Source organism: Hyla sarda, chromosome 1 (genome assembly GCF_029499605.1).
Source record: "Hyla sarda isolate aHylSar1 chromosome 1, aHylSar1.hap1, whole genome shotgun sequence".
NCBI classification, from domain to species: domain Eukaryota; kingdom Metazoa; phylum Chordata; class Amphibia; order Anura; family Hylidae; genus Hyla; species Hyla sarda.
The window spans coordinates 85628516-85633072 of record NC_079189.1 but is presented as its reverse complement, the minus strand read 5'-3'; the positions used below and the strand labels follow the sequence as shown (position 1 = coordinate 85633072).

At 46.8% G+C, this 4557-nt stretch overlaps 1 long non-coding RNA gene across 1 annotated transcript; it reads left to right on the top strand.

Moving 5' to 3' along the window:
- The first annotated feature begins 1998 nt into the window (after window positions 1–1998).
- On the top strand, window positions 1999–2734 carry LOC130356127 (uncharacterized). The gene is made up of 2 exons (XR_008888789.1): window positions 1999–2386; window positions 2480–2734. It is a non-coding gene; the product is annotated as an uncharacterized LOC130356127 (long non-coding RNA).
- Window positions 2735–4557: the final 1823 nt, after the last annotated feature.

The window sequence follows — 4557 nt, the reverse complement described above, 5'->3', positions numbered from 1 at the left end:
AAAAATATTTAGGATTAGTTTTGCTTTCTTCGGCCACCTGTCTCTCATTTTGAATTTTTGCTGTTTTTATTACATTTTTACAGATTTTATTAAGCTCCTTGTACTGTTTAAATGTTATAGCTGACCCATCAGATTTGTATTTTTTGAAGGCTATTTTTTTGTTGTTTATTGCTCTTTTAACTTCATTTGTCAGCCATGTAGGATTTAGTTTTAATTGTTTATATTTGTTCCCCTTTGGTATATATTTAGCTGTATAGTTATTTAGAGTTGATTTAAAGATGTCCCATTTACCTTCTGTATCAGTATTTGAGAACACCTCCCCCCCAAGTCTATGTCCTGTAGTGCAGCTCTCAGCCCAGGGAAATTTGCCTTTTTAAAGTTATATGTTTTTGCTTTCCCCGTCTGTCTTTGTTTTCTACATTTTAAGTCAAAAGTAACTATATTGTGGTCGCTATTACCAAGGTTTTCCCGCACAGTTACATTACCAACCAGCTCTGCGTTGTTGGAAATGATCAGATCCAACAAGGCATCACTTCTTGTTGGGTCCTCCACAAACTGGCCCATAAAATTATCCTGCAATAAATTTAGGAATTTTCTCCCCTTTGTAGTTTTAGCCAACCCCGGACCCCAATCTATATCTGGATAGTTAAAATCTCCCATTATTACCACTGTTCCTGCCCGGGCGGCCCTCTCTATTTGTTTATACAGCCGACCTTCTATCTCTTCAGTGATATTAGGGGGTCTGTAGATTACACCAAATATTATTTTTTCAGTATTTCCCTCCTTTTGTAAATCTACCCACAATGATTCCACATCCTCAAAATCATCACACACTATGGCATCGTTCACATTGACTTTCATACCACTTCTTACATACAGACAGACTCCACCACCTTTTCTGTTCATTCTATCCTTGCGAAACAATGTAAACCCCTGCAGATTGACAGCCCAGATTAATAACATCTACCCCTGGGCTATAACATCTGCCCCATACACCTCACACCTTTACACCCTGTGGCACAACACAACAAGGGCATCTTGGGAGAAAAGAAATGAGGGGGCAGCTTTTTGTGGTGTTATTTAATTTTTATTTTTGGCTAAAAAAAAAACTCAAACAAAAATTGCGTCTGTTCCTAGGCTTAGACTGGGATTAAAGGAAAACGGTTACCCATTCAGTCACACAAAACCTGATACACTGGGTAATAGTGCAGGTGAACATGAGACCGATGCAAGCTCTTTGACCGATATGCGTACCTGTAGTCCGGCGTGGCGTCCCTCTAAAGGTCCGGTTCTTCCTGCGCTGAATTGCACGCTGGAGGCAGCCTGCCAGCTGGACTTGATTATTCATGGGCACTGGCCAGTGAGCACTCAGTGGGCACAAGCGCTCACGTGACCAGCACCCACACTATAACTCAGTGTTTCGGGTTTAGTGTAGGTGAACGGGTGACTGTTTTCCTTCAAACACAACTTATGTGTGGCCTTTTTCAAAGCCCACGTTGCTTTATCTTCCCCCCCCCCCTTCCGATAGATGTCTGTCCAGCTGTTGCAAAACTACAACTCCCAGTATACCCTGACAGCCGAAGGCTGTCAGGGCATACTGAGAGTTGTAGTTTTGCAACTGCTGGACAGCCACAGGGGATCACTGATGCAGTGTGTCAATCTCGGCCTATGCTGCCTGACCTTGAACTGGCAGCAGGAGCCACAACCACTTTAAATCAATAAGCAGCGCTGGCTGCTGGGACGTCTGATGAATAATATCCTTCCTCTCCACGCCGCAACCTCATGGGCATCACTCGTCAGACATCCCAGCAGCCAGCGCTGCCCATTGGGAGAGATTTATCAAAACCTGTCCAGAGGAGAAGTTGCTAAGTTGCCCATTACAACCAATCAGATCGCTTCTTTCATTTTTTCGTGGCCTTTTCCAAAATGAAAGAAGTGATCTGATTGGTTACTGCGGGCAACTCTGCAACTTTTTCTCTGGACAGGTCTTGATGAATCTCCCCCATTGAGCCTGCCAAAGCCGCAGTGATCTGTGTAAGAAACCTATGGGCCCAGGCTGTTAGGGCCACCAAATGATATTACAAATACTGAGTGTCTGGTTAGGAGAAACAAATACAATGTACCCACAGGGAGTAGCGCCATTTTAATAAAAATTGCCAAAAATCCCTGAGATAAGTCATGCAGAATATATTAAAAAGGTTTTGGGATTTTCAGCCAATCAGAAAGCAGCACTACTAGTTTTTTTTTATTTTCAGCCAATCAGAAAGCAGCACTACTCAAATAGGACTCCCGTGAGGTCACACATGTGATGTCATAACCTTTGTCACCAGTGAGGGGCCTAAACTGGAGGAACCTAGGAATACACATTCATACCCGCCTGTGACTGGTAAGTATCACATCTTTTTGGTCTTTAGTGCAGTTCCATGTGCATTTCTATAATAAACATGTAACTAATCTCTCTTTTCTTTTCCTATCTTAGATGCACACCTTCCAGGCTGTGGGGCAGCACATACACGGACACATTGGCCCAAATTCTAGAGGTAACCTCCTTTAGTATGCCCAGAGGAAGGGCAGTACAGTAGCCATGGATTCCCTACAGGTTTCCTCCCCTCTGGAGGTTTTTCCTGTCCTGAGTTAGTTACTGTCCGCTCTTTGTGAGTGATGGAGGTTACATAAAATCCCTACACAAACATTTTTGTAAATAATAAATAAAGTTCCCTTTGTTTAAACTGTTCTTTGACTTGTTTGACTCATTTATTTTATTTGTGTGTGTGAAAAATAGTGTTAGCAAAATGTGGATGACATAAGTGTCCAAAACTGCTGCCCGATCTGCCCCATGTGATGAGGTGAGAGGCGGCTGGTGCTGGGGGGTACAGTTGTCCAGGCAACCGTAGGGCACCCAGCAAGTTCTGATGTCTTATGCCCAGAAATGGTTGGTTACTCACTGTGTCAGAAGATTCTCATCCTATATATGAAGACAATTAGGGATCAAAACCTGTGGAGAGGAAACGTTGACCAGTTGCCCATAGCAACCAATCAAATCACTTCTTCTATTTTTCAGAGGTCTTGTTAAGAATGAAAGAAGCAATCTGATTGGTTGCTATGGGCAACTGGTATTTTACCAGCACAGCTGGTATTTTGGACACCCTGCCAGTATTTGTAATATAAAAATACCAGCAATTCAATGGCTGGTATTTATCTAAGCCCCCTGGGCTGTGATATGTAGAGATGGAGAGGAGAGAGCTAACCCCGCCCCTTCCCTCTGCCAGCTGAGCTCTGATTGGTGAAGATTTCTCCCTCACACACAGGAGCTCAGCACACTCAGCACAAAGGGAGAAGATTAACCCCTTAAAGACCTCCGGCGTATTGGGTACGCCCATGCTCCCTGGTACTCAACTCCATGGGGACGAAGGGCGTGTGCATACGCCCTCGCGTCCCGTCACTTAAGGACCGAGGGCGTACCCATACGCCCTCCGTATTTCCAATCACTGCCGCTCGCCGGGCGGTGATCGGACCGGGATGCCTGCTGATATCTATCAGCAGGCATCCCGTGGCAATGCCTAGGGGGGTCCTGAGCCCCCCCCATATCGGCGATCACAGCAAATCGCAGGTCAATTCAGACCTGCGATTTGCCGCAATCCCGGCAAATCGGGTCACTGATGACCCGATCTCCCGGAAAATAAGACTGATCGGAGCTGTCAGAGACAGCTCCGACCAGCCTAAAGCATAGGAGCGAGGTGGCAATGTTGCCCACCCCCTCCAATCCCCTGCCATTGGTCAGTCAGGCTGACCACCAATGGCAGAAGGGGGGCGGGGGGTTAGAGTTAATTTCCCCCCGCTCTGCGCACCAATCGAAGTCGGTACAGAGCGGAGGGAACACTGGCGGCGAGGGGGGGGGACATGGCCCGGCTTACCCGGTCCGGCATCGGTGGCGGCAGCAGGAACAAGTGGCGCGAGCAGGAGGAGCGGCGGTCGGAAAGTGCGGCTGAGAAGGCTGCAGTGAAGATCGCGGTAAGTGATCTTCACTGTGGCCTTCTAAAAGCTGCAAAACTACAACTCCCAGCATGCCAAGTCCGCCAAAGGCTGTCTGGGCATGCTGGGAGTTGTAGTTTTGCAACATCTGGAGGGTCACAGTTTGGAGACCACTGTGTAGTGGTCTCTAAACTGTGGTCCTCGAGATGTTGCAAAACTACAACTCCCAGCATGCACTGACTGTCTGGGCATGCTGGGAGTTGTAGTTTTGCAACATCTGAAGTGGCACAGTTTGGAGACCACTATATGGTGGTCTCCAAACTGTAGCCCTCCAGATGTTGCAAAACTACAACTCCCAGCATGCCCAGACAGTCAGGGATGCTGGGCGTGTAGTTCTGCAATATCTGGCCCTTCAGATGTTGCAGAACTACAACTCCCAGCATGCCTGGACAGTCTGGGCATGCTTGGAGTTGTAGTTTTGCAACATCTGGAGGGCTACAGTTTGGAGGCCACTGTTCTTCCCCAGTTGTTGCATAACTACAACTCCTAGCATGCCCAGACTGTCCAGGCATGCTGGGAGTTGTA